Source organism: Ursus americanus, chromosome 3, assembly GCF_024610735.1.
Source record: "Ursus americanus isolate L20-20 chromosome 3, mUrsAme1.1.p, whole genome shotgun sequence".
NCBI classification, from domain to species: Eukaryota; Metazoa; Chordata; class Mammalia; order Carnivora; family Ursidae; genus Ursus; species Ursus americanus.
The window spans coordinates 70469083-70491391 of record NC_142129.1 but is presented as its reverse complement, the minus strand read 5'-3'; the positions used below and the strand labels follow the sequence as shown (position 1 = coordinate 70491391).

The 22309-nt window shown below is 40.5% G+C and overlaps 1 protein-coding gene across 7 annotated transcripts in view; it reads left to right on the top strand.

The window, feature by feature from the left end:
- CDK14 (cyclin dependent kinase 14) overlaps nucleotides 1-22309 on the top strand; it is a 924301-nt gene that overhangs the window by 565115 nt on the left and 336877 nt on the right. The window lies entirely within an intron of this gene.

Below are 22309 nucleotides of genomic sequence, written 5' to 3'. Positions count from 1 at the left end.
ATTATCTGTTGTGTTCCGTTAAGATTTAAATTAGTGCCTCCTCAAGAAACCGAGAGGTCCCGTTTTTCTACTCTGCCTTGTTGTTCTAAGTTGGTCTAAGATTTTCTAAAATAATAATAATATGTTGCACAGTAAGTTAGGGCTTTGACTTTCTGTGCTAGTTTAGCAATGCTAGAGGAACGTAAGAACGGCTGTTGGCACTAGGAGGCGCAGTTGAGCCAGAGTCTTTACTGCTCTACTTCCACTTTTTTTTTCCGTTGTTGATCATTTTTGCTATAATTCTATTTACTTCAAAGTATCAGTTTTAATTTATTTAGTGCCTGGAGATTTCTTCTCGCAGTATTTTCAAAGAAATTATTCTGTACATCATCAACGCACTTTTTTAGGCTGGGGTTTATTGGGGTGACAAGCTCTAAAGCAGACAATTTGGAATGCCATTCTCTTCACTCCAGGATGAGCTGGAGCTGCAGTCATCTGCCGCCCAGCTGGTGGGAGGCTACCTGGGGTGCAATTCCTTACAACACTCTTAGAAATAGAGTTTTCAACACTGGGATAGTCAGATCCAGGCAGGTCTTTGTCCTGATCTTGAACACCCACCCACACATGGTGTTGTTTGGAGGCCCCAAAGTTGCATGCTGGGGACATTGATTTTCACAGGAATGAATCACTAGTTCAGGTCCTGAAAGCATCATGTAGGTGTGATGTTTACTCGATCTGTTAAACCCCTTGCTACCTCCCAGAGAGCAGTTCTTCCAGAAAATTGCAGACTGGATTTTTCAAAGGGGAAAGAGGAGGTCCAGGCTCTGGTGAGAGCCTCAAGGAAGACAGCAACAAGGGCTGTCCAAAGATATGGGTCGGGGCAGCTGCCAGGAGGACACAGAGAAAGCTAGTTAAGGGAAAGTTGGCAAATTTGCCAGAGGCCCAGACCTCTGGCAGTGGTGTAGATAATGATATCAGAAGAAACATACCTCCTCAGAGGCCTCATGTACCCTCCTTGCCCCATAGTCAGAGCTGTGATGGGATAGCTGTGGTAATTAACACTTGGGCAGCCTTTTGCAATGTAGAATTCACTTTCCTATATGTTATTGCATCCTCATGTCTTTTTTTTTTTTTTTTTTTTTACGATCTTGGAAAGTAGTCAGGACATAAACTATCATCTCTATTTTATAGCTTAAAAAAAAACATGCTCAGGGGCGCCTGGGTGGCACAGCGGTTAAGCGTCTGCCTTCGGCTCAGGGCGTGATCCCAGCGTTCTGGGATCGAGCCCCACATCAGGCTCCTCCGCTATGAGCCTGCTTCTTCCTCTCCCACTCCCCCTGCTTGTGTTCCCTCTCTCACTGGCTGTCTCTATCTCTGTCGAATAAATAAATAAATAAATCTTTAAAAAAAAAAAACATGCTCAATGAGGTCAAATGATCAATATTGAAAATTACAACTCAGAACGTATGCCACCAAAGTGAATCTTAGGAAAGAAATATCAATTTTAAAACCCTAATATTCAAGTGGATCAGTATCTGATTTTGTTTCATTCTCACTACAACCCTGGTTGGGGAGATCTCTTCTGGGAATGATGTCATTTATTTCCAGTCTATGTTTTTAGCAGCAGGAGAGCTGGGATGGAATAGAAACCTGACTTCTGTCCTGGGGAAAGTGTTTGCAGCAGGCTGACCACACACATCAACTCCGGCCTCCCCTGTGCCGCTGCTGGATAATGCACTATTGGTTTAAAGGCCGGTTTGTGACAGTCTAAGTGCTAGAGATGACAGGCCTACCGGCCGCCCACTCAGGCCCTGCTAGTGAGATCTGTACCCTGTCCCACACAGCTCCCATTGCCCCCCAGGAAATTACCCTCTGTCATTTTGTGCCATTGCCAGATTTCTTGTCCACATTTTGTGGTAGCAAAGAATTCGCTATTAATAATAACCCCTGGTGATGGCCAAGGGCAAACCCCGTGCTGTTCATTATCCACTGAGCATGAGGTTTTTTTTTGTTTTGTTTTGTTTTGGTTTTTGTTTCCCTTCTGATAGACAGAAAATATCCATCTTCTCTCTTACTAATTGGCAGTACGTGCCAGTCTTGGGAGCTGGCAACAGCCATTGTTTTTCATCCTTTCAGATTATGTGTTGGATTCCTCATCCCAAAGTACACACTTATGGTGCAGCTAATACCTTCCTTCTGCCATCCAGCTCATTAAGGAATAAAATCCAGCCATGCTTCTGAAGTGGCACAGAGCTTCCAGCAGCTGCTGGGCTGCCTGATTCTCTGTACGACAGAGAGAATGAGGCTTTCTCACACTGTTTCCCAAAAAAGATTCTAGACGTGTATGTGAACTGAAGAAGTTCTTCTGCCTCTCCAAAATATAAAACGGGCTGCTTGTGTTCTGTGGCTGCCATGACAAATCCCCATCATCAACGCACTTTTGTTGTGGTACAATACACAACAAGTGTATTGGTGTGAAACACCACAGCAGTATCCTCTCAGAGTTCTGTCGGTCTGGAGCCCTGGTGGGCCCAGCTGGTTTCTTTACTCTGGGTCTCACAAGGCAGAGATCAAGTATCGGTAGGGCTGGGCACTATCTGGAGGCTCTGAGGAAAATCTGTTTCCAGGCTCATTCAGGCTATAGGCAGAATTCAGTCCCTTGTGGTTGTGGGCTGAGCCTCCTTTTCTTTACCGGTTGTCAGCGGGGAGTCTCACCCAGCAAAGGCCACCTGTTTCTTCATCACGTTGCCCCCTCCTTCAAACCAGCATCAGTGCAAAGGGTCTTTCTCACTGCCTCATAGCTCTCTCACTTCCCCTCCTGCCCCATCTCTTCTGCCTCCAGTAGGAGAAAGTTCTCTGCTTCCGAAGGCTTACCTGCATAATCCAGGTTAATCTATTTTAAGGTCTGCAGGGATTAGGGAGTGGACATCTTGGGGGTGTCTGCCTAGTGGGTACTGGGGTTTCTTAGCGAAGAGTAATAGGGTCAGGCAGAGCACAGGGGGCCATCCCAGCCCTTGCCTGGTCAGACACAGTCTGCTCCGTCTAATCTCTGATCCATCTGGTGACAAGCACAGGCCTCTGACTCTGGCGGTTCCGTGTTGCCTGGTTCCCACTGTTATCCCCAAAATTATGTATAAGGAAGAAATAATTTTCCACCCAACCCCCCCCCCCCCCCCGCGCATAGAGGAAAAAAAGGAATTGTTCTCTAGAAAGTTCATAGCCTCTGAGAGAAAACTTTGACCTAAGATTTCTTCCCCCCTCCAAATCACTGCTGCCCAATAGAACCTTCTTCACTGAGGAAAATCTTTTCTATCTGCACTGCCGAATGCAGCAGCTGTAGCCCCCAACGGCTGTTGAGCACCTGATAACGCGGCAAGTGTGACTTAGGAACTGAATTTTAAAGTTTATTTAAACTTAATTCATTAAAGAGTTAATTTAAATGTGAATAGCCATACGTAGCTACCATATTGGGCAGCACAGCTGTAGAGGAACATGGAAACTCTTCACTTACTCTAAGTGCCAGCCAGCGTGGTAGAAGTGTGATGTCTGATGCTGTGGAAACTCCGTGCATTCGAGTTCTTGGCATTGTACGCTCAAGTGCCCAGAGAGCTTCCTTTATATTTTTTGCTCCTCACCCCCTCTTTTATTTGTAAACACTGAGGAGATAATAGCTCTGGAGGACCCAATAAGTGTAATAAATCTGCAGAGGGACTAGTGAAAGTATCAAAGAACATCAAGCAGACGTCCCTTCCCCGCTCCCTCCCCTCGAGAAGCCATGCTGTTCCCTCCTGAGGGGCACTGCCTATTGCAAGCGCCTCTATTCCTTTCTCCTTCTCGTGTTCTCGCTCTCTCTTTTCTGTTGGGAACTGCTAGGGGTTAGACACACAGCTCTCTCCCCTTTTTGAACTCCCTCAAGAATTCACCTCTCTGCTGTTGTTCCCAGCCCCCTTGATCTACCCTAACTCTACTCAGAAAATATCATAAAGGCTCAGCTTCCTCTTCGCCGCATATGAGATGCTATTGAGAGGGCTCCATTTTTCTAAATAAGCCTCCCGTGGACCCCTGTGGGTACATATGTTAATTATTCAGCTTCAGAACATTGAAAATTACCACATTTTAGAAAGTGCAACATAAACAGAAATGCAGTTTTTACTGCTCTTTATTTACTGAAAAAAACTGGATATGAAAAAAAACTTATTTTTATCATTTTCTTTTCATTAAGAAAATGTTTATGAATTTAGTGACCAGTCAGCCTCAAAATGAAGATGAACATAAGAAGTCATTGGAGAAAGAGATGGTTTTAACAACGCCATCTTCTGTACCCACTATCACCCACTCCACACTTTTCTTTGGTTGATGATCATGAAAATTAGGATTGGACGAGGGTCCCCCTTGTCATATGGGGAGACTTTCTATAAAACTGAGCACCACTTACACCCATTGTGAAGATGCCGTTAATAGACTATTTATGTTGATATGTGCATCCAGTATCTGCTGTGTAGACAGTGGTCCTATTGACCTTGTAAGAATACACAGCCAAAAAGTACTGTTGATGTGAACCAAGAAAGAATAGAAATGAAGAAGGAAGGCTGCAAAAACTCATTTGGCACAAATGGCAAGAAAATGCCTGAAGTTGGCATAATTTGGTATCATAGGGGCCAAGTTCCAATCCTAGATCAGCTACTCAATGGCATAATGTTCCGGAAGCTCAATGGTCAACCTGAGCCCCACTTTCTCAGTCTTTAAAACCTTTGGCAGGACCGTTGTGAGGATCGAATAAAGTATGAGTGTCAATGATGGGGTACCGTTGGCCAGCATTTGCTTTACCTCCCTCCTGTTTTTCAGCCCACCCTGTCCTTCCCTGCTTGGCAGAGTGTTTCATTCAGTTCCCAATAAGCAACGGTCCTTGAACATGAATCCCACTGCTATACAGGGTCCCCAGACATCTTCTGGACTATTTCTTCTACCTTTCTAGGAGCACATACTGAACTGCTTGGTCACCAAATCATTTTTGAAAAATACATCTTATGTAGAAATAAGATTGCCTCATTCCCAGCAGTTCCTTCCTAAGACTGATATGTTAACAAATAGCACTGTACATAATTAATGTAAAACTGTGATTTATCCTAAGTCTGGAAACACATCTACTAGACAGTTTTCCTAATTAGATTGAAAGAAACCCATAGACACTGTTATCAAGTTCAAAGCATCTGTTAGACCTTTTCTGTCATGCTCTTCATACATAAACTGGGGTGTAAGACTAAACCAGCTGTGCTAGGCCCGGGTGTCCACTGATCCAGGGGTTTCGGTGTTGAGACCAAAAGTAGTTATTCTTGAAGTCCGGGGGCTTTTAAATGGGGCAGGTGAATGACTTATCCCTAGAAACACAATGAATGAAGGCTGGGAGCATGGCCTTAGTTTGCTACCTCTGTCATCAATGGGGACAAAGGTAACTTGGCCTTTTTCTTTCAGACATTGAGCCAAGTCTATACCCTAAAGCACAAATCCCATGTTACCTTGTTATATTCATCATGGGAGTGCCTTTAACAATAGAGTTCACTATGTCTTTAACAACAACAACAAAGATGCCTTAAAATGCCATAAACAGACACACATGCAACCCCCAAATCAATTATCTTTTGTCTTACCGAAAAGAGCATGTTTAGGTCATTTGGACATTTTGGGGATCTCTAAAGAATCTAGTGGTGATTTACAATTGAAGTCTCATACAGTATATGTGTGTGGATGTCCTTACTCAGACTATCAACAAAATATAAGTGAATAGAAATATCAACACAAAGGGATCAATATTCTGGCCCTTGTTGCATTGTTGCATAGCATATCTTGTGTATCTGTATGTGAATTCTCTGCTAGGCCTCAGCTGTATTTAATTCCTCAAGACTTGATATACAAACATAATGCCAAATAGAGAGCTTCCCTTAAATTATTTAAATTGCCCCATAAGTGATTTCCCACTCTTCCTGCAATGGAAAACATTTGATCATAAATTCAATTAAATCAGTCATCATCTTTGTGATGTTTGTCCAGCTAAATCCTTTAGTGACTAAACCAATAAACATACTAGCCGTGTGTGTGTGTGTGTGTGTGTGTGTGTGTGTGTGAGAGAGAGAGAGAGAGAGAGAGTGTGTGTGTGTGTGCATGTTTTTATGGCATGACTATTGGGAAAAAATTGATTTGAGGTCAAGATGAAGGGTAGTTCTCATTTCTTAGGCCACATTTTGACCACTTCCCTGTAGCCAAGGTTTAACAGATTAACCTCTTAGCAGAGATAAAATTGTGTGTATTCCTTTAAATTCATTGGCTTTTATTTTCCAACTCAGAGCCTAGTCTTAATATATTGAGTTTTAGATCAAAACTGATATACTTTGGAGATGTTAGTGAAAGCTGTCAAACCACATCAACCTAGTTTTCTTCCTCTTTCCTCCACACCCTCCCCTCCCTAATTGAAACAAAGAAAAAATGATTGTCAACATACTTTTAAGCTTTTCCAGGAAAATGCCATGATAGGACTACAGTACTATTTATGATTTCTCGTATTTATGTGAAGTGACGAGTTAGGGTTTATTAGAGGCTTGTAAGTGTTGATTGTTTCTCGGCTTGATCCTGAAGCCTTTCAGACAACAGATGTAACTAACTGTTTTTCATCATACTTTTGCTACTGATCCCATTAATTTGGATATAATTTAACCCTATTCATGCAGATCTTTATATATGTGTATATCCATGTGGCCTGTAGAGGGCAGCATGTTCTGGGGAAAAAAAAAAAGTGAGATAAGCAACTGATTCTCCACCCCCCCCACCCCCCCCCCCCACCCCCGTGACAAAACAAGTAAGGTATCTCCAGTAGAGAAATCAGAGATTCCCCATGCTTTGATTGTCTGCCGCTTTGGGTATCTGCTTAGATGGCAAATGTTCTTATTGGCTCCGCTATCTTTCAGGCTACTTAATTAAGGATTACACCACATTCCAAGCCTTTGCCTCTGAGTAGAATGAAACACATCATTTTATTTATAAACATGAACACAAATGTGATTTTTCCATTTGTCTCCCATTTCTTGTCATCCTTGACTGAAGTTAAGGATTTGAATTGAATTATACCAACAGTTGTGGTTTTATCTGGTGGTCAAATTAGGCTTTACTCTGTTCCGGAATTCTGTTACCTCCCATCTTTACTTTTAGTTTGTGACCCCTGAAAGAATTCTGATGTTCCTTATTTTCTCCCAAGGAAGTGAAAAAGATCTTCACAGGGACATCCTCCATCCATCGTGACTTTAGGCTCTTTCTCCTAACAGCCAGCACATTTTTAGGATAATCACTGAGCCAGCCCTCTTCTCCCTAGCTATTTTCACTGCTAGACTCAACCTAATCTCTCCTTCTCATCTAAAGAAAGAAATCGGGTGCCTGGGTGGCTCAGTTGGTTAAGCGAGTGCCTTCGGCTCAGGTCAGGATCCTGGAGTCCCAGGGTGGAGTCCCTCCTCAGCAGGGAGGCTGCTTCTCCCTCTGACCGCCCCCCCCCCCATGCTCTCTCTCTCAAATAAATAAATAAAATCTTTTTTAAAAAATAAAGAACCAAATCCTCCCAGTGTCTAAACTCACAATTCTTTTTTTTTTAATTTTAGAAATTTCTAGAAGCTGCAGCAGGTCTTGAAAGGGCATAGAGCAGCACTGTCCAGTATGGTAGCTACTGGCCACATGTGGCTGTTCATTAACTTAAAATGTGGTTAGTGCAATTGAGGCACTGCATTTTTTTAATTTCATTTAATTTTAATTAATTTAAATTTAAGTAGTCACATGTGGTTTGTGGCTACCAAATTGGATAGTGCAGAATAGAGTATGAATTCTGATCAGTTCATAACAAATGTTCTACCAGAATATATTGTGAGGTGGATTAGATTTTATAGCTACAAATCTAGTGCCCGGACTTTTATTCCCTTGCTTATTCTTTCTCATATAGCTGTAGGCTTAGATCCAAATCCTCGGACTCTGCCCCAGGATTTTCTCTCTCGCTCAGAACATCTGAGAGATTTCCAATTTTCCGATCCTTCGATTTTGTTGAATATTGAACGTATCTCTCTTGGGTATCCAGAATGGAGTTTCAGAGCCTGGCATTTCAGCAGCACTGATTCTATGGCCATCTGCATGTCATGGTCTCAGCTTGGTCACCTCTTTATATCTAGTTTTTCCTAAATATAGAAATAAAATTTAAGAATGTGCTAAAATGTGTCAAGCTGCAAACAAGCTTCTTCCTTAATTTGGAGTGTGCCCCCCCCCACTCTCTATGTATGAAACAGTTCTTTACATTGACTAAAAATAAAGCTTATGCTTGTTCCATCCATTCTAAAGTGACCTCAATATCCTTTTGAAAATTTTCTTGGAAGTTCCCAAGTAATACTTTTTTTTTTTTTTAAAGATTTTTATTTATTTATTCGACAGAGATAGAGACAGCCAGCGAGAGAGGGAACACAAGCAGGGGGAGTGGGAGAGGAAGAAGCAGGCTCATAGCGCAAGAGCCTGATGTGGGGCTCGATCCTATAACGCCGGGATCACGCCCTGAGCCAAAGGCAGACGCTTAACCGCTGTGCCACCCAGGCGCCCCCCCAAGTAATACTTTTTAAACGCTTCTGTATTTTCACAATGAGGTGCAAATGCATATCTTCGGTTTTTTGCATTATGCTGATATTACTGGTTTTAAGACATAAGCAGGCTTGTTTTTTTTTTTTTTTTAATAGTTTGTATCATACCACTAGCTTCTGCCTGGAAACACCCTTACCTATGTATACCTGGCAATTATAAGTAGTTGTACCCCAGAGGATAATAAATGTGCAGCCTTTTAACTTTATTCATTTATCTTTCTTTTATTTCAGCTGTAAAGATAAAATTAGTGCTCAAGCAGATAAACAGGTCTAGCAGTTATGCCAATTCGAGGTTTCTTTAAGCCATGGATATGGAATGATAGCCCTTCCATTATAAATCATTCTCCACAAAGAGCCAAATGTGGAGTTAAGGGCAGGAATAAAGGGATGTGCGACTCAAAGGTGGTGCTCATTTCAGTAAAGACAGACTCAGCCTATTCTGTGCTCGCCGTCAAACCACCCTTTACAGCACCCTTGCCCCCGGCTCCATAATCTCCTCTACACAATGAGAGACAAAAGCAGGGCTGGTTGGTAGCCACATTTTTCTTTAAGAAACCAGCCTCTTGGAGAAGCCTCAGCATCCCCACACCTCAAGGCACAACAAAACAAAATAGGCATTATGACGTTCTTGTCAATGCTAATGGGCTTTAGGACTGGGCTCCCATGCACAAAGCCGGTTCCCTGCCATTCTAAGAGTGGTAGACTTTCTGTTAATGGACATGTGTGTTATCTGCAGAGAAATCATTAGACAGAAGTCTGTAACATAGCAACTGTTTCTGTGCTGGAAACAGCCATTTGTAACTTCCCGAAGCACTTTAGGCTGTTCGATAATAGTGATGCAATCACATGCAGATTCATATAGGTACAGAGAGAAAAAGTGAAAGGGCAAAGGCAAGTACATAGAACTCAGAGAAGCATGTAAGGTGCCAGTTCTTAACTCTTCCTGAGTTGGGATGAACTGTCCAGATTTGTTGCTAAAGCTCACAACTTAAATTACACATTCTCATATAGGAAGAAATAATGTCTTTTGATAGAAATATACGAAATATTTTTTTTCTCAAAATTTGAAGATCTTTCTTCTGAAGGGTTCTTGTATTTATAGCATACATCACATCACAGAGTAGAATAATTATTTTCCAGGGCTTGAACCACAAAACGAAATCAAACACAACAACAACAACAAAATGTTTTCTCCATGCTAACTTTAGCACCAGCCCAGGCCATGTAAGAAGTTACAGTCATCCCCCTCCAAACACATGTTGTAGTAAGTCAGGATTCTAGTAGATGGCAGCTGGATATTCTACAGTTTTGAGGGCCCTGGTTCAGATGTCTGTGAGTCCCTCTACTTGGGAACCATTTGAACAGAAGGGTTGGGAAGAGAAAAAGAGGAGTGAGGATGGCCGAGGTAGAAGACATGCTTTTTACCGTTGTCTTGGTAAATGTGGATTTGATGGCAGCACCCATGTGCCTGCTAGGCAGGAGAAAAGCAAGACATCCAAAACAGGCCGGGGAAACAGGAACCAGTCATAGTGTGCCACAAAATGAGGAAGATATTAGACAGTTATAAAAAGGACAAAGAATAAAGGGGAGATTGACAAAGAGGGGAGTATACCTTGGTAGGTAACACAACAAAACACATTTGCAAATCTTCTTAAAACTGAGAAACAGTTCCTGAAGCAGATCTATCAAGAAAATGTATCTGTCTTTAGATATGGAAAATGATATTGAAAATATTTTTACTTAAGATGTCCTATCATTGTTCTATTTGATGAGCATTTTAAAAAATGAGATTTTGGGAATGCCTGGGTGGCTCAGTTGGCTAAGCATCCGACGCTGGATTTCAGCTCAGATCGTGATCTCAGGGTTGTGAGACCAAGCCCTGCATCAGGCTCCTTGCTCAGCCGGGACTTGGCTTGAGAGTCTCTCCCTCTGCCCCTCCCGCAACTCATGTGCTTGTGCTCTCCCTCTCTCTAAAATAAATAAATACATCTTTTTAAAAAAATAAAAATAAATTAAAAGTGAGATTTTTCCCGCCTGTAATTTTACTCATGACCTTAAAGCTTTTATTTTTCCCAGTGGTTGTAAATCTCCCAATGAGGTGTTTTCTACCAAAGGATTTTCAGGGATAGAGTCTGATTTGGAAATGAATATTATAGTCTTAAAAGGCTCCTTTTCCTGCATTTAGTAGGGTTGGTTTAACTTTTTACATGTATGGAAGTAGTGGAGAAGTAGTGGGAATGTTTAGTATTAAATACCAACAGCCGCACGTGTTCAGGGCATGTGTGGATGTCCTGCGGCACGCCGAACACTTTGTCCTGTTTATCTCATTTGAACCTGAGGATAACTCTCAAAAAAGTTTTCCATGTTTTTCTGATAGGAACCTTTAAGCTGATTTTAGAAAGCTTATTTCCCTGTTTTCAATTATATTGTGGCCTCAAGAGCAGATCTGGAAATCCATCCTTCCTTTGCTGTGTTTCACACAGCAGGGCTGAGACCAGGGTGAGGCAAGGAAGGCACTCAGCTCGGGCTCAGAATTTCCGGTGGCACCTAAATAGATCTTAGTCATCAAGATAAATAACGTTTTAATGCAATATTCTAAAGAACCAAAAGATGGCTTCAGTGGGTCCTGTGCTCCCATCGAACAACCCTTCATTAGCCCCCGTTCCTCCAGGTGCATAACCTCTTCCTTCCGAAACACCGATGCTGGTGAGGTTATAGAGAATGGGCCCATTTATGTACTGCCGATGGCACTATAAATTGGTAAACAACGTGGAAAACTTAATGGACATGTGTTAAAAGCTATATTCGTGGCACCTTCAAGAAATTTGATTTCGCGTCATGTACATGTTCAGCAGGTGCTGGGGATTGCATGGACGAGGTGGCTGTTCTTCTAAAGCTTACTTCCTAGGCTATCAAGGGCAATACGCAGCAATAAAATAATCTCAGGCAGTGATAAGTACGTGAAGACAATAAAACAGGGCAATGAGATAAAAAAAGGCAGAGTGTGGGCAACCTGGAAGCCATCTGAAGGCTGGGGTTTTGCCTGTTTGTTTCCTTCTATGTCCTCTGCACTTACAACTGAGTTTGTCGCATAGTAGGCACTCAAGAAATATGTGATGAAGACTAAAGGGGGAGGAACCCAGTGGCAAGAGTATCGCGAGTGCGAGGAGAGGAGGCTGGAGACTGGTGGCAAAGGCCTGCTGAGGCGCAGCCTCACAGGCTGCAGTTGGGATTTTATGTCCAACAGGAAGCCTGGGGAATTATGTTTTTGACCTAATAATTTGACTCTTTGGTGTTTATGCCAGAGAAATAAATCAATGGAGTAAAAATCTAGCTGCCCAAAGATTCTCATTACTGTGTAGTATATTATATTTTTTTGAAAGACTTGTTACTAACCTAACCAAGATTCAGGAGATGGGGAAAGGTATGATAAATCATGATTCAGGGACCTCGGGGAATATTATACAACAATGTTAAGATGGTATTATGAGGACTCTGAAAATATAAGGAATGCTTCCTGTGTTTTTCTGGAAAAAGAAAAAGCAGAGTAAAAAATTATATGCACATTAACATATTAACTATAAAATTACATCTGTGAACTGTGACTGAAATGTAACATACAAGATGAAAACTGTTGTGTTTGGGTGGTAGAATTTGGGGGGATTGTTTTTCTACTTTCTGAAAATTGTCTTTAATATTACTGTCACAGTATTTTAATAAGAAAATATGTTGCTTAAGTAGTACAGAGTTTCTGTTTGGGATGACAAAAGGGTTTTGAAATAGATATTAGTAATGGGCGAACAATATTGTGAATGTAATTAATGCCACTGAACTGAGCACTGAAAAATGGCAAAATTTTAGGTTATATATATTTTACTACAATTTTTAAAAACCCAGATACCTTCTGTAATCATTAGCATGGTGCAGTTGCCTCCAAGGGGTCCCCAGCGGTCCCTCCCACACTGAACCAGGTTTGGTCTTGGTGACCAATAGCATGGGGCGGAAATGTTGGCACATTAGTTCTGGAGTTAGATTATAAAAGACTGCAGTTCCTTCCTTGGCTCAGACTCCTCTGTCTCTCTAATCACTGGCTCGGATCACTGGCTCTTGGGGTCAGCTGCCAAGTCCTGTAAATAGCCCTATGGAGAGGCCCACATACTGAGAAACCCGCCAGCAGCCATGTGAGTGAGCCGTCCTGGGAGTGGATTCACCAAGCCCAATGAAGGTTCAGATGACAGTAGCTCTGGACATCAACTTGACTGCAACCTTGTGAGAGACCCTGAGCCAGAACTATGCGGTTAAGCTGCCACAGAATTCCTGAACCTCACAAGCTGTGTGATAATAAATAACCACTGTTTTAAGAAAAGAACATTTTAGAATTTCCATCTAACTTCTGCTGCACCTGTACCTATGGGTATGCAAGAAATACCAACAGTTTTCCGCTATCCTTGAAGTCTTATTTTCTCCTCTTAATAGAAGTTCTTGGCACAGCAAACTTTGTGAATACAAGTATAGTAGAAGGAGAGCTGTGTAGTAAAGTGGGAAAAAAAAAGTTTTTTCATCCTAGCGCCCCAGTGTGATGGTCACAAAGCTGAGTGCATCACCAAGACTTGGCCTGATAGAAAATGCCTATAACCATGTTTTTGCATGTGGGAGATTTGGGAAAACTAACTACAGTATTTAGGCAATAGCGAGTGAAAAGTAAATATCTCAAGTATAGAAGGACAGGGGGAAAAGCATACACCATCAACAGGAAAAAAAATATTTATGATGTCCAAATTTGTTGGTTATAATTTTTTTTTTCTTCGCTAGGGGGAAACAAAAAGCTGAAATGACCTCAATACAGACTTGAGTATGATTTTAAAGAACTGAAAGAGAGCTTTTAAAAATTCAGGTTTTGAAAGGAAATTTTGTCTTGTAAAAAATATATGAGGCGATAAAAATGACAAAGAAATAAAATGATATATTTGCTCAGACCTACACACACAGGAGTAAACACATCTAACTGATAAAAATTCATTACTTCCAAGATTGTAGACTTATGAGATGTTTTTATTTTCCTTTAGCATGTTTCAGGATTTTCTGAATTCTCTCGAGTGACCCTGTCTTACTTTTAAAATGAGAGAAAAGAAAGTTATGAATCAATCCCTTACAAGGATGCTGTACAGTAGACGGCATCAGCTTTTGAGGCACAGAACATGCTCTGCCCCTCACGTGCTGTGTGACATTGGCTGTGCTGTCCCTCTCTGAGCCTCAGTTTCCTCATCCGTAAGGAGGAATAGTGATGATCGTCTCGTAGCTGGATACGCGGAATAGAGAGACATGCGAACAGTCTCTAGAGGATGGTAAATGCTCAATAAATGCTTTGTCCTCTTTTGTATACCTTCCCACAGTATTTAGAACAAGGGTGGGATGCCTGGATCGCTCAGTAGCTTGAGTGTCTGACTCTTGATTCTGGCTCAGATGATGACCTCAAAGTTGTGGGCCTGAGTCAGGCTCCCTGCTCAGCAGGGAGTTTGCTTCTCCCTCTCCCTCTGCTCCTCCCCCAACTCGGGCTCACACTTACACACACGCTCTCTCTCTCACTCTCACCCCCCAAATAAATAAATAAATAAATAAGTAAAATCTTCAAAAAAAGAAGAAGAGTGTCATTTGCTGGCTGGTCATGTCCTTCATGATAATCAGAGATCAGGCAGTTGGTTCAGAGTGGAGTCTAGAAGACACGCTATGATGGGAGGATAGGAGGTTCCTTGTAGGAGCAGTAAGCACTGAAAGATATTTTGACTCTTCTTCCTGAAGATCATCAGGCCCTTTATAAAGGATGTGAAACTCTTCAACAGTCCTAATCCAGTTCTTGTTTTGGACACAGGCATACAGGCCAGTTCTTTTTTACATCATAATGAAATCACATATTTTCAAATTCCAGATGCGATAGCATAAGATAAAGAAGCTGAAATTAGAGTCCCCAGAAAATAGTCATTTGCCTTGAACTAAACTTCAGCAACCCATAATAAGCTCTGACCTAACCAAATTTTCTTTCGTATTGATTTAGTGGGAGCACTGGTTTTGGTGGTTTTTCTCTAATGCTAACCATTTAATATCCTTAATCTATAACATGACAATTTTTGGGGGTTTTTTTTTGTTGTTGTTGTTGTTGTTGTTTTGGTAAGGAGAAGGGGAACATTGGGGCTCCCGGATGGCTCAGTCGGTTAAGCATCTGCCTTCGGCACAGGTCATGATCCCAGGGTCCTGAGCAGGAAGTCTGCCTCTCCCTCTGCTCCTCCCTCTGCTTGTGCTCCCTCTCTCTGTCTCTCTCTCTCGCTCTCGCTCTCGCTCTCTCTCAAATAAATAAATAAATAAATAAATAAATAAATAAATAAAATCTTTAAAACAAAAAAAAAGGAGTAGGGGAACATCTCTTCTATATCATCAGCCTGAGTGCTAAACTGTACATCTTTTACCTTAATTTTTTTTCTTTTTACATTTTTCTCAGTATTTTGGATCACGTCCAGTCTCTAAGGGAATAAACATGTGAAGAGAGTTCTGTGGAATGTTCACTGTGCTGGTATTTTTCTTCCTTTTATCATGCCCCAAGATTCGCCAAAGTCGATATAAATTCACCATGCCTTCTTTAAAAAGCGTAACAGCAAGGCATTCTTCCTGTAGGAGTCGGACTGTAAAAGGTGATTTCCTTTTACTCCATTTGGTTTAAGCCTGTAAAAAGCATTAAGTGAAAAATCTGATATATTTGTTAGGGCATTTATTACATTGCTAAGTTATATTTGCAGTTCTCAGTGAAAGGTTTATTGAGAACATTAACTTTGAAGAGGTTTTGTTCAGGATTAAAGATATATTTTTCTTTTTTGGTGAAATAATCACAAAATGATGCCTTTCGGGAGCTATTTTTAGCACTGTTTATAGTCTGAGAACGCACCATTCCGTTCTGGTGAAGCAGATATCAGCTTCCAAATCCAGCCTCTGATGATGAGATTTGTAACTTCTATAGGGTTTCAGAGGAATGAAAGGCTCTGAAGTTACCAGTTTCCATTAGCTCAATTTACCATAATGTAGATGCACCAATAAGTTAAAGAGTTTCCTAACCCTTTGTAGTGAAAATGTTTTTCATACTGTCCATGTAATTTGGACTAGATATTTAGAACATATCCATCTGAAATGTAAAACATAGCCATTGCTGAGGTCTAATGTGTATTGATTTTTTTTTTAATAAATGAAGGTTTGAATTTAAACTCCTGATGCAATCTTTTATCGTCAAAAATGAGAGTTGTCTTTTTCAGAAGAAACGGTGCTATAATCAGTCAATTAAAATCAGGAAAATTGGCTCATCTTTATTGTCTAAACAGCAAAAATAGCAAAAACATCACAAGGGTAGAACATTCATGAACAATTTGCTTCACTATTGACTTTGTAAAGATGTTTTGAAAACTCGTGAAATAGGTGGGATAATACAATGCCTATGATCGATTGAAGCAAGTTATGGTAAGAAAAGGTCAGTCTTCACAGTGGTCCTGTGGAGTAGAAGAGGGTTATTAATTTTATCCTGATCTATATCTAGAAGTCGGAAAGGTTACAAGTAGCCTGATGTTCTTCAGGTAACAATGAGATTCCGTATGGGGAAGGTCATGTGGTTCCGAAGACCTAGTGTTTATGATTGGATATAACGATAAACAAAGTAACTGGGACGTTGAAAGCCAGTTCTGTTGAATGCACATCCTTTGGGTTTTTGGGGTATTCTACACTGACTTGTGAGTTTAGAGTTTAAATATTCTGTAAGTTTTATCCTTCTAAGGGTTAATTATTATTAATGTATTTTTACCCATTTCTTTTACTGAAATAAAATATATCCTTTTCTATCCTGTCCTTCAGTCAGAGGATTAAAAAGTAATTATTTGTGCCTCTTCTGCTGTAAACCACATTATCAGAGTAAAATCCTGAACATAAGTATAGAATCATATAATCATTAGTCCACTAAATCTATGAATCTTCTCTAAAATGTAACTGAGGTACAAGTGTAATGCCTGACAGGTTTATACTATTCCTATAGAAGAAAAATGTCAATGTTTGGTAAGCTCTAACACATCTTAGAGAAATTTTTAAAAATTATATTATTTAGAATTAGAGGTTGAGTAGATAAGGCTCTTACATAAGCTATTAAAAAATAAAAGTTTATAACTAAAAAAGAAGCTGCTACTAGGCACTGAGAAGAATTGGAGAGGAAATTAACATGGAATCTCTGCAGAAATAGTGAACTAGTTAACCTTCTCTTTCCTATGAACAGGTTAAATAAAAGCACGATTGATGCAGTACTGAGGTAGAAATGAGTTTAAATACACAAGAGTTTTTGTTGAAAAGAATATAGCAAGAAGTTCACTTATATTAGCTTTTCTCCCTGAATATTTTATGATAATATCTGTATCAGTGGATTTACAAAATGTAAATATGAAAATTCTATAGCTTCATATTAGTACATGGGAAAGACTAGTATAATTATGTGAAAAGTTAGCTGATTTCTTAAAAGCCAAACCACTCTTTATTTGATTTCAGAGTGAACATTAAACATTCAAAAACATCTATTTTTCTAGGGACGGTAGGAAATGGTCATAAATAAAATCACAACTAGGAAATTTGGTGTAATTTTTATCTAACTAAGCTCCGTAATCCAAAGCAAGAATTTAATATTTTCCTTTTTCTGGCCCACTTTTTGGCAGTTTTTAATACTCTTGACTGTCAGTGCTAATGTTTTCAAAAACTTGATTCAGTCACATCCTGCTGAGGACTCTCCAGCACTTTCTGTACTTTTCCACCAGATAGAGTTTACTGTAAGGGCAACTATGTATTGAGTAAGGGTTATATCTGGAGGAGAGACCTAGCAGTAAGGATCGGGATGACTAGAACAGTCCTTTGGGAACTGTTCATCTTATCCATGTTAAAGCTGGACTCGCTTTATTGTCTTTATTTAATATAGGGTAATGTGGGTGTTAACAAGAATATAGAAGGAGTAGTCTCTACAGAAATAGAGTTCAGAATTAAAGGAAGAGAGAAAGATAGAAAAATGGAAGGCATCCTTAAGGAAAACCTTAAAATAACCCAATAACCTCTTACCAACTTGCCACGTATATCCTGGTGTGTGTGTGTGTGTGTGTGTGTGTGTGTGTGTGTGTGTGTGTGTGATAGTAGCAATAAATCTTTGGTGTGACATGTAATGGACACTAAGATTTAAGAGTCACAAATCTAGATACTCTTCATTTTGACCCTTTGATTATCTGGATGAAATAAAATAATACATGTGAAATCACTTTGTAAACTGTAGTGTTCCCTATGTATAACATTATCGTTATATAACATTCTGATAGTCAAGTGAGCTGACCACTATGGGAATGAGTGTCTTCCAGGGAGATTGTCTCATTAAACAGTTTCACTAGAATAAATGAATGAGAATCGAACAATCTTCTGTGTACAACAAAACACAACCTATTTGTGGAAACTAATATAAAAATGTTATCTGTTTACCTCGAGGGAAGGAATTTCATTAACTTTTTTTTCATAACCGTGCATTGACAAAGGAAGTCTCAGCATTAAACAACTCTGTTTATTCACTATTAATGTAACTGGGAGTCTTTCATTGCATAGCCTAGCACCTGGGGCTGAGAAGTTCACTGCTCAGGCCTAAACCTTTCCTTCTATTAGTCTTTATCTTCCCTAAGAGTTTATTCCAATGTCAGGGATTCCCTTCATGCTCTGCTTGACAAATTACAGACCCCTCTTTGCAAAATGAATAAATTTGAGACTGTTTTCTAAAAATAAGTCATTTTTTGAAAAATCAGAGCAGTTTTATGACCACAGTCCTCCCCCAAAGTCAAGAACTTAGATAAGATGGTAATTAAATGAGCGTTTTGCTTTTCATGTGTAGACAAGAAAGAGTACCATGTCTGACAGCCCTGGTTACAGTTGAGGAAACAGCCTGTCTATGGGTGGATGGACCGCTGCATGAATCATCCAGGATATTACTTGTGGCATAATCCAATGGCCAGTGCCCATGTTGGCATCATGGCCACAGAGATGGCCGTGTATACTACCAAATGAAAGGATCCAGTCCCCCAGCTTTGCTCTGTGAAGAGTGAGACAGTGAGTAAAGCTTGAATATACAGACCCTTAACATCTCAGTCCAGGTCACTCTGTTTCCAACTCTGTGAGACAAAGCCCACTCGTATGCTCCACGTACAGGCCCATGGCATATGCAGTTCTATACCATCATAGAATGCATTGAGGAATATTCTAGAACTTTTTGTTCCCCTCTACTTTCTCTTCAACTGTTATATGGAAATCAGTATGTCCAATGCTGTAAATAAATTGAACCTACTACACCTCTACTCTTTATATCCAGCTTTCATGAGCTAACATGTTAATAGGGGCGCCGGACTTTTTTTTTTTAATAAGATTTTATTTATTTATTTGAGAGAGAGAGAGAGCACGAGCCCTGGGGCGGGAGAGGGGGCAGAGAAAGAGGGAGAAGCAGACTCCCTGCTGAGCAGGGAGGCCGACATGGGGCTCCATCTCAGGACCCTGAGATCATGACCTAAGCCAAAGGCAGACGCTTAACTGACTGAGCCACCCAGGTGTCCTGAGCATGTGACTCTTGATCTCAGGGTTATGTGTTCAAGCCCCACATTGGGCGTGGAACCTACTTAAAAAAAATAAAAACAAAAAATAAAATGTTAATAATCCCAGTGAAGATTTCTGTAGAGATATTTAGAAGTCAACTCTTGGGAACAAAATGTAACTTGTCTTAGTTGTTCCACAGGCAGATGTATCATCAATTTTGGAGGGAGTCTTTTGAAACTACAGCATAAAAAAACAGAACAAAGAACTTGTAATCCTAGTTTATAATGTACCTTTAAAAAGACAAGCACCAATTTCTTTCTCACTTGAAAGAAAGAAAAAGAAAGAAAGAAAGAAAGAAAGAAAGAAAGAAAGAAAGAAAGAAAGAAAGAAAGAAAAAAGAAAGAAAATGACACCCTCCAGGGGATGTATATTTTGAAGATGTACCTTAAGGACTAGGATTTGACCTTAAGATGTTTTTGCTCAAAAATGATGGCTTACTTTTTAAATGCATGTTTCTCAGGTAAAGTAAAACTTCTATAGGTGTTAACAGTTGATATACTCAGTCCTCGAACACCCAGTCATTCCACAAATGTCATGTCCCCAGGGTATAGCGGGAACCATGCCTTATAAGAAGTAGCCCTGGCCACCTCACCCTAGCCGCACTCTCCCTCTTTTTCGCATCATCATTTTCATCCTTCACCTTCAGTGCTCTCTTCTCAACTTCGTCAGTCTCCTTTAGTCTGTCTTTGCTCTTTGTCTTGGTTTTCAGAATGGCTGAGAAACAGGAGAACTTTGAAAGCTGTTAGTTGACAGGTTGAATGAAGAGAAGTGAGATGCACATTAGATCATTTCATTGGTGGTGGCGGAAAGTTCTGGTAGGTTAGTGATGGCAGGCCAGTGTGGCCATGCTAACCCTCCCTACCTCTAGGTCACAATGAGATTCTTCCTAGATTGGAGGGCATATAACCTTAGACCTAGACAGCCCTTCAGGACCATCTGTTCCATCTCCCTCATTTTTGAGGCATGAAAACTAACCTGCACAAGGGATGGAGAAAATATCCTGCTCTGTATCCCTGGTCTAAGGCAGTTTTTTACTGTTTATGTTACCTTTTTTCATACCTTTCTTTTTAATGCAGATAAAAAGTGTGTGTGTGGGGGGGTTATTGTATGGATAAGGACTAGGAAAATGAAAAATATTCATTATGATTAAAATAGCAGCATACAATTATTTTCAACTGTAGTAAAAGCATTTCTTTGAAAGTTACTTGTAAGACTCTTGCCACACACGCTCTGAATTCAGTAGGGATTGTCTCTCTTTGTTGTCACCTAGATTTAGCATTTTAAAATTCCTTAGGTTTTTCAGACAGTTTCCACAACAACATATTTTACTTTAAAAAAAAAAAATGAATGTGGAGTGAACACGAAAGTCCTCTGTCCCACATACCCTGCCAGGTTTATGCGACCCTTCACCAACACAGAGCTCCCTGAGTCCAGCCTCTGAGCTGACAGGCACAGACTGACAGCCGTAGGCAGGTCCCTGCTCGGTGACCTGGGGTCAGGCGCTGAAGTCAGTGGGAAGGCCTCACCACTGGCAGTAGCATCTCCCCATTTTCCGGGAACATCCTTTGAATCATCAGACCCCCACCCCAGACATGGAAGTCCCAATGTCAGCCACTCACAGAGGGTCAGTGGTCCTCCCCTAAGGGCTGAATGTTCCTTGTGAAAAACCTGCAATACCCCATCTCTCTACTGAATTTCATTGATGAATTCCCTGACCCTGCCTTCCCACATCTCTAGATGGCATTACGTCCATCTTTCAGGACCAAAAGCCTTCTGAAAAAATTCTCCTGTGCACTTTGTTAACCCCTCCCCCAGCTTCTGACAACCACTAATCATTCTTTTGTTTCTATAATTTTGCCTTTGCCAGAATGTCATATAAGTGGAATTACTGAGTACGTAACCTTTGCTTCTTTCATTTAGGTAATGCATTGGAGACTCATCTATAAAGTTGAGTGGTGAAAGAACCTTAACCTAAAACAACTTCGGTTAGCTAATTTTTGAGACTTATTAGAGGTGACCTAAAGAAGTAGGTTTTGTTTTGTTTTGTTTTGTTTTTAAGGTAGGCAAACAATACTGAGTTAGTGATGCCAGGGAGAAAGTCCTAAAGGTTACAAGTATAGATTATTTTATTAGGAAGATTATAAATATACACTTTTGGGAGGAAAAATTCTCGTCTACTATGACAAAACTTGACCTAAAATGCAGAGAAGGTACAACAAGCACATCCTTTCCAATGCATGTGCATGGGCGAACCAAGAAGACAGCAAGTGAACTCTCCAGGGACCAGGAATGAAGAAACCAGAGTGATAAGTAAGTGCTAAATTTGCAGCTACCCTGGAAGTGTTGCTAAAACAGGAACATGGAGCCACTTGGGGGGCAGGACACAATGCTTTGGGCCTAAGAAAGGCACAGCATAGGAATCGAGATTCCCCATATAGTCAAGACACTCAAAGCACTTCAACCTCGGTAATGGGTTGGCTGAAAAAAAAAAAATCTACTTCCAACGAAGAGAGACTGCAGGGACAACTGTGTTGGCTTTGGCGCTGGATAGGGCTAAAAAAGTCCCCTGAAAATCCTATAATTTTAGGTTTAGATTTCCACAACTCACATGGTTGCAGAAGCCAACAGAAAGAACTTAGAGCACCTGGCTGTTAAGAGAGCCCCAGGACTCCTGACAGAAACGAAAGAAAATCCCTATGGAGAAATATTCTCAACCCAGGCCGGTGAGAATTCCGACACATTAACATGAGCCACGCATGAGCTCACAATCCAGAATTATAAAACATCTGAGAAAAAGTCACTGTGAGTGAGGGTCAGTAGCAAAAGCAACAACAAAATTGGACTCCCCCCTCACTCAGAATTTCAGATATTGGAAATTATGAGACATAGAGAATAACTATATTTAAAATGCTGTAAGGAAAGAAAAGATTGAATCTAAAACTTGAACAAGAAACCATCAAATTGGACACATAAACTTGTCAGACTTAAAAAGAACT